The following is a 12,247-nucleotide window of genomic DNA, read 5'->3' as shown; positions in this document are numbered from 1 at the left end:
CTCCCCCTCCCCCCTTGAAGAGGAGGGGAGGAGAGCACTTAAATTTCAAGAAGAACGCAAGCACAGGTCACAAGAGAACCAGGCTCTGATACCATGCTAAAATATGAATATGGTTTGAATGTATTAGGTTTTAATTTATTCTTCTCCATAAGGAGGTATATATAAGAGTTTACATTGTGGGGTTTATAAGGAATTAGATACAGTAAAGAATTAGGAAAGTATATCCTAATTGTACAATGATTTATCAATTATATAAAAAATAGGAAAGTATATCCCTTAATTAATCAAGGAAATAAATCTCTTTGATTAGTTAGGAGACTCACATCAACACTAACATTCAACAAAACAACCTATTATTTGACAATAAGTTCTGAAGTAGCTTGTTTTTTTGGGCCAAAAGGTGCTCAAACCAATAAAGAAAATCAACAAACGACCTAACAAAAGACATAGGCCAAGCCCCAACAACAATCTGTGGAAGGAAAAGCAAGAATGAAATTCAATAGAGACCAGTATATAGGGTTTAGGGTGGGAAAATAAGTTTGCTGGATAGGAAGAAATATAAAGAAAAATTTATAAATTTGATTGCCTTTTCAAATTCTCATGCTCCTCTTCTCTTGGTCACCATCAATCTCAAAGACAAAGATCAAAAAAGAAAAATTGTGAGAAACTGAAAATAATAGATTGAAGGGAGAACAAGAGAACAAAGAATAATACGGTGGATTAAATAGAGAGCATGTTCCATGGAGAAACTAGGAGTAGGAGAACCAAAGTCTTTTGGATATAGGAAAGCATGGCGAAGAGGAAGCGTGTTTCTAAGAGGAATCGTGTTTTTCTCATTTAATTTTAGCGTGTTTTTATTTATTTAATTTTTATAAGTTAGATGCCTAGTGTATATATATAATATAATTTGTTTTGGGCCCCCCTTAATTGGAGGCCCATGGCCGTCGCCCTTCCAGCCCAATGCCGGCCCTGATTGTAGTAATCTCAGACTAGTAGGTAACCCAGCTGAGATTGAGGGCGGGTGTTTGGCTAGTGGATAAGATGACGTGGCATTGTTGTTAGCCTGTTTAAACAGTCTCGTGTTTTGCATTAGTGTCTAAGCTAAGTCTGTAGCATAAATGTAATCTTTGCTGTGTCAACATTTATTCAGAAAAGTGATAATAGAAATCTCAGATTTTTCTCTAAATCTTCATGAAGCTTCTCGATTCTTCTTCATCTTCAACCTTTGTTAGAAAAAACATACTCTTCAAAGACAATATAAAGCCAACAAAAACCTACGTATCTGAAGTACTGGAGGATGGATGAATTTAGTTTTATTCCAAAAGCAGGTATATAAAAGAAAGACATATAACGCAAGGGTCATTTTATCAGAACATGTTTTTGGAGGCCAGGAATGTGAGTTTGTATGAAATAGTCTTCCCAATCAATGCTTTTCGGATCAAAATCGAAATTGTATGCGTCTATGAAACTCTCTCTTGTTGCCCTGCGCAACTCCTCTGCATTAGTGTCGTCGAAGCTACACATTTCAAACACGTTAATGTCAATGTTTGGTTGCGATTATAAAACTATGCGCTTACATAATCACCAAAAGTACACCGTATTTACATGCCCTTGAATAGCATAAAGGGTTTGTATAGCCCTACCAAGCGCATCACCGATGTCATTTTTCGGTTATAATCAACATATACGTTTCGGAAATATTGGCCAAATGCTTTGCTCACTAACTTTAAACCCTTGATAGAAGAATTAAAGGAAATTAATAAAGTACGAAAATCATATAGTAATTATCTTGAATAAGCACACGAGTGACATATATATTTTCTTGTTACTAGGACCAGAACATACCGCCAAAGGTAGCACAAAGCGGATTTGCATGTACATGCTGAAAGTGGCCGTAGATCTGAAAATTTTCATCCGCCGAACCTTTACAGGCTCTTCACTTTTGTTAAGCCACAGGTTTCTGGTAAAGTATTTTCTGACAAAATTCAGAAAATCAGAGATTGTGACAGGATTTCTCATCGAAGTCCCCACATGATAAATGACGCAAGCAGATCGATTTGCATTTGCCACTGTCGCCACAATTATTGAATTTATTACCATGTCAACAGTATCTGCAAAATCTCAAAAGTAGAATTATCCTTTAGTTTTACATTTTATAAAGAAAACATGGTAGTAAGTAAAACACGAAGTTTTGAAAATTGACACGTCACATTGAAAAAATTTAAGTGTGACTCGCATATTTAATGTTTCCTTATGTGTAAGCAAAACACAAAGGAAGTCAATGAAAATCATTCCCTTTTTTGTCATTTCCATTACTAGTAAGCGTGGCATACATTGTAAACATATGAAGAATGGAGTCATGAAATTTAAACTTACCAAATCAAGTACTGATACAGGATCGGCAAGTATGCATTTAAACTTCCCTAGAATAACCACCAATTGCAAAATCAATGGTCCTGTAACCACCCAGATTGGAAAGAAAATATATGATCAATTAATACTTCAAAATAGTGACATGATAAAGTTTATGGTATACCGTACGTATATGTCCAAACGAAAGCTCATTACCTCAGGCCTTGAATCCAACCTGGAAATGGTTCCTTGTAAGTGCTCGTAACAATAGTTGGACGGATGATGACTACTGGCAGGTTATCGTTTGAGCGCACAAGAAGTGTTTCTCCCATCGCCTTTGTGAATACGTAGGTATTTGCCCATCCATTGAGTTTAGCCCTAATTGCCCATCCATTTACCACGTTATATAATTACACTATTCCAAACCCTAGGAAAATAAAAATCACATTTTGAAGGTTTGTAGAGGGGAATGATGCTTACGAAACCTTTGAATGCCAAAAGCCTTCATTGTGGTTGTAATAACTTCTTCTGAAGCATCTTGAGCTCTTAGTTCCTTCAATTTTTCTTCCGCTAGGTTCTTTTCTTCATTGAAGTCATCAATGCAAGATGAGTCCTCGAATATGAGCCCTTCCTTCTCCCCACACACATAAGCTGGAAGGCATTTACGATCAGTGTATGTACGTGAAATTTACTATACGAAGATGAAATTTAGCAAAAAAACAAAATAATGAAAATGAAGTTTAAAACAGAAAATATATTTTGATGCTAACGTAGTAATTAATTATATTCTCCTAATGGCTCCGCCCTACTCTGATGTGTGGAGATGGGGATCGAACTCGGATGCAAGGAGTTACACTGCCTTGGCCAACTGACCTAACCCACATATGTTAGTAATGATTATAATTAGGTCAAAATCACATTCCGGTTAAATTTATTGATGTAAAAGCCATGTATCGTATTATAATCATTAGGTTAATAATTTGGATATTTCTTTTAATTCTAAAAACCTTCTACATGCTTAATGTGATATTTCTAATGTGATTTTGTATATGCACTTAGATTCGACAATAACTACAACTTTACAAGTATGATTGCAGATATCTGAGTTCACTAGTAAAAAAAACCCCTTGCGCGACCAAATTTTGCGCGACGAAAAACTATTCGTCGCGCAAAGTGACTTTGCGCGACGAAACTTGAAACTTCGTCGCTCAAAGTCTTGCGCGACCAAATTTTGCGCGACGAAAAATAATTCGTCTCTCACGGGAAGTGACTTTGGGCGACGAAAAATAATTCGTCGCTCAAAGTGACTTTGCGCGACGAAAAGTAAACTTCGTCGCGCAAAGTCCTTATAAAAATAAATAAAATAAAAAAAATATTTTTAAAAAATTTTTCCATGACGTAATCCAAACATTTTGTCACCTAAACCAATTTATTTTTGTTTTTTATTTTGTATGCATAACACTTAAGAAATTAAGCGGTATATATATTTATTAAGTAACTTTAAATTTATTATTTTAGATCGGATCGGATTTTTATTAGAAAAATATATTCTTGTTGTTGGGATTGGGTTTTTGTTAGAAAATATATATTTTAAATTGACGATCGAATTATTTCATTGTATTCATATCGGGTCAAGGAGTGTAGCAGTAAAAAATCATCAAAATCGGAGTTAAAATAACCGTTAAATCTTGATTTTTCATTATAACCGTCGAAAAGTTTTATCCCTTACTTGATCTCTGAATGTTTATTTTTTTCGATTTCTGGCTATATGATCTCGAAGTATAAACAAACAAGTTTGATGGTTGGATCGTTGAAACTAGTTTTTTTGAATGCATATGCCATCAAAACAATATATTCACTAACAATTAAGAGTTTATTTATACTTTCGTTAAATATAACATAAGATTTTGTGGTATCCACTAGTGTAAATATTTTAAATTGAAGATCAAATTCAGTCATTGTATTCATATAGGGTCAAGGAGCGTAGCTGTAAAAAAATCATCAAAATCGGAGTTAAAATAACCATTAAATCTTGATTTTTCATTTATAACCATCGAAAAGTTTTGTCCCGTTACTTGATCAATGAATGTTTATTTTTTCCGATTTTTGGCGTATATGATCTCGAAGTATAAACAAACAAGTTTGACGGTTGGATTGTTGAAACAAGTTTGACGGTTGGATCGTTGAAACTAGTTTCGTAGAATGTGTATGCCATCAAAACAATATATTCACTAACAATTAAGAGTTTATTTATATTTTCGTTAAATATAACATAAAATTTTGTGGTATCCACTAGTGTAAATATTTTAAATTGAAGATCAAATTCAGTCATTGTATTCATATATGGTCAAGGAGTGTAGCTGTAAAAAAAAATCATCAAAATCGGAGTTAAAATAACCGTTAAATCATGATTTTTCATTTATAACCGTCGAAGAGTTTTGTCCCGTTACTTGATCTATGAATGTTTATTTTTTCCGATTTTTGGCGTATATGATCTCGAAGTATAAAAAAACAAGTTTGACGGTTGGATTAAAAAAACAAGTTTGACGGTTGGATCGTTGAAACTAGTTTCGTAGAATGCATATGCCATCAAAACAATATATTCACTAACAATTAAGAGTTTATTTATACTTTCGTTAAATATAACATAACATTTTGTGGTATCCACTAGTGCAAATGTTTTAAATTGAAGATCAAATTCAGTCATTGTATTCATATAGGGTCAATGAGTGTAGCTGTAAAAAAATCATCAAAATCGGAGTTAAAATAACCGTTAAATCATGATTTTTCATTTATAACTATCGAAAAGTTTTGTCCCGTTACTAGATCTCTGAATGTTTGTTTTTTGTGATTTTTGGGGTATTCGATCTTGAAGTATATACAAACAAGTCTTATGGTTAGATCGTTGAAGTGTGTGTGTGTGTGTGTGTGTGTATATATATATTTATTTATTAAGTAGCTTTAAATTTATTTATTTTGTACATATAACACTTAAGAAATTGAATAGTATATACATTTATTAAGTAGCTTTCACCTTAATTATATTTTAAATCATAAAATAAAATATTTTTATTTTTTATTATTCATAACAATTATTTTTATAAATATTGTGCTATGAACCAATTTTCGTCTCTCAAAAGTTTGCACGACCAACAGTTCGTCGTGCAAAACTCAAAAAATTTGGGCGAGTACCAAAAATGGGACGCGGGTTTTTAAAATTAAAAAAAAAAAAATTTTAGACTTTGTGCGACCAATATTTTTTGTCGCGCAAAAATTTGGGCGGGTACTAAAAATGGGACACGGGAATTTTTTTATATAATTGTTTTAGACTTTGCGCTACCAATATGTATTTTTCCTCGGGCAAAAATTTAAAGATTTTGGCGGGTACCAAAAAAGGGATGCGGGAATTTTTTTAAAAAAAAATAATTTTTTTTAGACTTTGCGCGACCAATATTACTATATTCGTCGCGCAAAACTTTGCGAGACCAATATGTTTCGTCGCGCAAAACTTTGAGCGACCAATATATATTTTTCGTCGCGCAAAAATTTATGCAGGTACCAAAAATGGGATGCGGGATTTTTTTTATATAATTGTTTTAGACTTTGCGCGACCAATATGTTTTTTTCGTCGCACAAAAATTTAAAAATTTTGGCGGGTACCAAAAATGTGATGCGGGAATTTTTTTTTTAAAAAATAATTTTTTAGACTTTGCGCGACCAATATATATTTTTCGTCGCGCAATAATTTGGGCGGGTACCAAAAATGGGACGCGGGAATTTTTTTATATAATTGTTTTAGACTTTGCGCGACCAATATGTATTTTTCGTCGCACAAAAATTTTAAAATTTTGGCGCGTACCAAAAATGGGATGCGGGAATTTTTTTTTTCAAAAAATAATTTTTAGACTTTGCGCGACCAATATTTCTATATTCGTCGCGCAAAACTTTGGAAGACCAATATGTTTCGTTGCGTAAAACTTTGCGCCACCAAGAGTATTTTCGTCGCGCAAAGTGATACGGTTTTTAAAAACCGAAATAACTCCTCCACCATTTTCTCAATTTCTTTCTCTACTCTTACCTCTCCTCTCTCTTTTCCTCTCCCCAAATCCCACCCTTTCTCTCACACTCACTCCTCTCACTTAATCTCTCATCTCTCTCTTCACTATCTCTCACTCTCACTCACTCTCTCATCTATCTTTTCACTATCTCTCTCTCTCTCATCTCTCTATCACTATCTTATCTAATTCTCTCACTTCTCCCTCTCATTCTCACTCTCTCTCAATCTTGCCAAAAGGTATATTCTCTCCAAATTTTAAATTTTTTTTCATTAATATGTGTTTTTGGAGTTAGTTTTGAGTTTGTGTGGGGTTTGGGGTTGAGTAAAGGGGAGAGATTGGAGTTTGGGTTGGATTTGTGGTATAACAATTTTAGGGGAGATTATGCATTCTTTTTTTTTGTTGTTGTTGTTATTTGACCATATTTGTTTTTTTTGTAGGTAATCATTGAGACTTTGATGGCTAAAGTTGAGGATTAGGAAGCTATCAAAACATATTATCCACCACTACCACCACAATATGCTTGTATTAGGATTTTATTATTGTACTTTGTTAATTCATGTGTACATTTTGAATATAATATATATAAATATTTATTGGATAATTTGATCACTATTTTTCATATGTAATTTTATTTTGAATATGTCAATTTAAATTAAAGTAATTAAGAAAAATCTTACAATTAAATTAAATTTAAAAAGTAAAAATTTGAAAAAATTACTATAATTAAATTAATATCAATTTAAATTAAAGTGATTTAAAAAAATCATACAATTAAATTATATTTAAAAAGTAAAAATTTTGAATAAATTAATATTAAAGAAATAATAATAAAAAGTAAAAATTAGTTTATTTTAATTAAAAAAAATTTAAAACACAAAAAAATATTTCGTCGCGCAAATATTTGCGCGACGTTAGTGTTCGTCGCGCAAAACTCTAAAAATGTGGGCGGGTACCAAAAATGGAACGCGGGAATTTTTTATTTTTAAAATTTTTTTGAGACTTTGCACGACCAATGTTTTTTGTCGCGCAAAACTTTGCGAGACGAATATTTTTCGTCGCGCAAACCTTTGCGCGACCAATGTGTTTCGTCGCGCAAAGTTTTGCGGGACCAATATTTTTTCGTCGCGCAAAGTACTTTGCGGGACCAATATTTTTTCGTCGCGCAAAGTTACTTTGCGCGACCAATATTTTTTCGTCGCTCAAAGTCACTTTGCGCGACCAATGAAAAAACTTGGTCGCGCAAAGTCTTTCTTCACGATCTTTGCGCGACGGATTCTGCGCGACGAAGTTTTCGTCGCGTTAAAATTTGTGCGACTACAGTGTATTTTGCGCGACGAAATTCTCTTCGTCGCGCAAAGTGTAAAATATAGTAGTGGTTACATAGACGAAAGTAGAATGAGATTCCAATTCTTAATGATATATATTTTAATATTGAAAGAAGTTTTCAGTACAAATTTTCGGTGTCCTGTTACAAAAAGAAATAAATAACTACAGGTGCCCAAAACATTAGTTGAAAAAGAAAGCAACAGTAACCTGTTGATACATGCACAAGTATCTCTAGCTTGAAACACTTCTTTGCAAAGCTCATGACGTGCAGAACTCCACGCGCAATGAAATATCATATCTACACGCAACGCGAATATACACAATATTATATATTTACACATTATTAAGTAAAGTCGTGTGCATCGTGCATTATCGATTACCTCTCATCATATTTGGTGGTTGCTGCAGAGTTAAATATAATCTGTATTTCATTGCACATTTCTTCCCTCAATTTGAAATCTTTCACCCCAAAATTTTTAGAGCTTATGTCTCCCGGGAGAGCGACAACTTTTTCTGATATAAAGGAATCAAAATCCATCCCCCATTCCTCTCTGAGAACGCCGAACAACTCCTTCCCTATGATCTTTAATTTAGAGAGAAGAAGTAAATTGTCAAATAAATGTTGGCTATTTCCTGCTAAATAAGTACATGAAAATGCAAGTGTCAGTTGTTTCATGTGGCAGTTCTGCATTTATATTCACTTGTAAACCTCATTATGCATGCGATGCCTGGCTGACTTGGTATCAGAAGCTCTTAACAGGAGATAAATCTTCTTCACATCTGGCTGAACCCCTTAGTATTTTCTCCACAAATACTGCATGCATATATTCGCAAGTAATTAAGTTACAGAGAGAGAGAGAGAGAGAGAGAGAACCCATTGCAAGGAAGCCAGTGGCTCCAGTAACTAAAATGGTCTTATTCTGCAGATATTTTAGTATGCTTTCCGACCCCATTGAACTCACAATAAAAATTCAAAGTGATAGAGAGGGAAATTCTTGGTTGAGAATAATTACAGGTCGATGTTTTTTTGGATGAATTCAAAAGTTTTTTGTTGGGTTTATATAGAACTAAACTACCTTGATCACACAGTTATTATATACATAGATGTAAAGTAGATGGGGGATTACAATCTATCCGAATTAAAGATTCGATCCTTGAAAAATTAGAGTGTATCGTTGTCCACATTTATGAGTCGCCAAGGCATTTAAAAAATAATCTAGTTAGTTTCCTCTTTAGTTTTTCTTAATCTTTAAAATATCTTGAATTTCATTGAGCAAGGTGCTTGTGTGAATCCAGCTCAGAGCTAACGGTCATGTAGTACATGCCATGTGAGCTCATTTTTTACTTACATAGAGAATATACAAAAGCCTTGCTCACAGATCTTGTGAGCAAGCAGAGCAGTTATTCAACAGCATTCTTCATTTTTTCTTCTTTTCTCTCTAAACAGAACTATACACCAAAATCCAGGTTGAACAGCAAAACACTAACATGGCCTCAGAGCCAGGTTGGATCGATTGAATCTGGGCGTTTTTCAAATCTGTGAAATCAAGCTAAATCGGTGCTCACTCAAGCTCGTGGCAATCGATTGGAGCTCATTTGATATCTGAAACAAGTTGGTTGTGGTTATCTGAGATTAGCAATGTCTGGATCTGGAGGCTCATAAGTAAGAACTCCGATCTTCTCCGGTGAGAACTATGAGTTATGGAGAATCAAAATGATAACCATCTTCAAGTCATATGGGTTGTGGGCTCTGGTGGAGAAAGGAATTACGATTCCAGAATCGAAGAAGAAGAAGGCAGCTGAGGAAACATCTACAGAGGAAGATGATGAGAAGATGGCTGCGATTCTTATGAAGGATGCAAAAGCTCTGGGGATTATTCAGAACTCAGTCTCTGATCAGATCTTCCCTCGCATTGCTAATGCTGATTCAGCTAAAATGGCATGGAATCTGCTATATGGAGAATATCATGGTGGTGACCATGTCAGGTCAGTCAAGCTTCAAAACCTTAGACGTGAGTTTGAGTATACTAGGATGCATGAAAATGAATCTCTGTCTGCATATCTTACCCGTTTGAATGAGCTGATTAATCAAATGAAAACATATGGTGAATCTCTATCTAATGAAAGGCTTGTTCAGAAGGTTCTAATTAGCTTAAATAAGGTTTATGATCCTATTTGTCTGGTGATTGAGAATACAAAAAGTCTGGAAATAGTAGATCTACAGGAAGTCATTGCCATTCTAAAGAGTCAAGAGCAACGATTTGAGCTGCATAATACTGATACAGCTGAGAAGGCATTTGCCTCTTTTTCTGTGAATCCCAAAAGCTAGAACAAGGGAGGATATCAATCTGGTCAATCTAAGTCTCAAAAAAATTGGAGTCCAAAAGGCAAACCATGGGAATCAAACTCCAAGCCTTAGCACACCAATTTTGCACAGAACTCATCATCAACAGTGGTCAAGAAGGTTCAAAACCACAGTGCAAAGTATGTTCTAAATTTCATTTTGGAGAATGCAGATACAAGGGAAAGCCTAAGTGTTACAATTGTAATAAATTTGGACATTTGGCTAGGGAGTGTACTGCAGGCAAGAATGTGCAGAAAGCAAACTATGCAAATCAAATGGAAGTGACTGGAAACCTATTCTATGCCAACAGTACTATTGCTGCCACAAATGTTACTGGAGAATGGTATATAGACAGTGGGTGTAGCAACCACATGACTGGGAATGGGAGTTTGCTAATAGATATTAGAACAAATGTGGTAGGCAAGTTGCAAATGCCAAATGGTGAGCTTGTGAATGTAGCTGGAATGGGCACATTGGCAATTGATACTACCAAAGGCAGAAAGTATATCAAGGAAGTGATGTATCTTCCCGGATTGAAAGAGAATTTACTAAGTGTAGGCCAAATGGATGAACACGGTTACTACCTAGTATTTGGAGGAAAATTGTGCAGCATCTTTGAAGGTCCTTCACTAGAATGTCTTGTAATCAAAGTAGAGATGAAAAGGAATAGGTGTTACCCTTTGGCACTATTACCTAATGATCATATTGCACTAAAGGCAAGTGTGTCTAACTCTACTTGGACATGGCACAAAAGGTTGGGTCATCTGCACCTAAAAGGACTAAGGCAACTTAAAGAGAAGAATATGGTGCATGGACTGCCATTCATGGAAAAGGTTGATGGAGTCTGTGATGGATGTCAGTTTGGAAAGCAGCATCGAGAATGGTTTCCAAAGAACCAAGCATGGAGAGCAAGCAATCCTCTTGAGCTAGTTCATGTGGATTTGTGTGGACCCATGCAAAATGAATCCATTGCTGGCAACAAGTATTTCATGCTCCTTATAGATGACTGTACAAGAATGGTTTGGGTCTATTTTCTCATATACAAATCTGATGCACTAAATTGTTTTCGAAAATTCAAGTCCATGGTTGAATTGCAAAGTGGTCTTAAGGTGAAGTGTTTGAGAAGTGACAGGGGAGGAGAGTTCACATCTTGTGAATTCAACAAGTTATGTGAAGTTGAAGGGATTCAAAGACAACTCTCTATGGCCTATACTCCACAACAAAATGGAGTGGTGGAGAGGAAAAATAGGACTGTGGTGGAAATGGCAAAAGCAATGTTTCATGGGAAAGGATTGCCTTACTATCTGTGGGCAGAAGCTGTGCATATAGCTGTCTACTTGATAAATAGGTGCCCTACTAGGGCACTTGGAGATAAAACACCATTTGAGGCATATAGTGGGAGAAAACCAGGTCTGGTTCATCTCAAAATATTTGGTTGTGTGTGTTATGTACACATATCAACTGAAGTGAGGCAGAAGTTAGATGCAAAAAGCACCAAGGGTATTTTTGTGGGATATGCAATCTGTGAAAAAGGTTATAGAGTGTATGATCCTGCTACTAAGAAGATTTTACTCTCAAGGGATGTTGTGTTTGATGAGAATGCAGCTTGGGTTTGGAAACAAATGTCTGATGAACAAGGAAGTGTGATCAATCATATAGAACAATATGATATGTCTAATGATTCATCTCAAGTGACACCTTCTAGAGGTCATGATCACTTTCAATCACCAAGAACAAGTGATATAAGCAGCAGCATGAGAAATACTCAAGCTTTTGATCACACTCCATTAAAATGGAGAAATCTGGATGATGTTCTAGCTCAATGCAATCTTTGTATTATGGAACCAGAAAAATTTGATGACGCTGCTAAAGATGAATCTTGGATGAAAGCAATGAAGGATGAACTTTCAATGATTGAGAAAAATGCAACATGGGAGCTGGTGGACAGACCGACCGATAAACCTATAATTGGAGTTAAGTGGGTGTTCAAAACCAAGCTAAACCTTGATGGTTTAGTACAGAAGAACAAGGCACGACTGGTTGCCAAAGGTTATGCTCAGAAACCAGGTGTCGATTACAATGAGACCTTCACACCAGTGGCTAGACTTGATACAATCTGCACATTAGTTGCATTGGCAGCTTAAAAGAACTGGAAATTGTATCAACT

The 12,247-nt window shown here is 35.1% G+C and overlaps 1 pseudogene; it reads right to left on the bottom strand.

Moving 5' to 3' along the window:
• Window positions 1-1,359: 1,359 nt before the first annotated feature.
• Window positions 1,360-8,689, bottom strand: LOC117632504 (annotated as a pseudogene).
• Between the last annotated feature and the right edge of the window lie 3,558 nt (window positions 8,690-12,247).

This window comes from Prunus dulcis, chromosome 6, assembly GCF_902201215.1.
Source record: "Prunus dulcis chromosome 6, ALMONDv2, whole genome shotgun sequence".
NCBI classification, from domain to species: domain Eukaryota; kingdom Viridiplantae; phylum Streptophyta; class Magnoliopsida; order Rosales; family Rosaceae; genus Prunus; species Prunus dulcis.
Note: the sequence above shows the minus strand (reverse complement) of the source record. Positions and strands in the feature narration are given on the sequence as shown.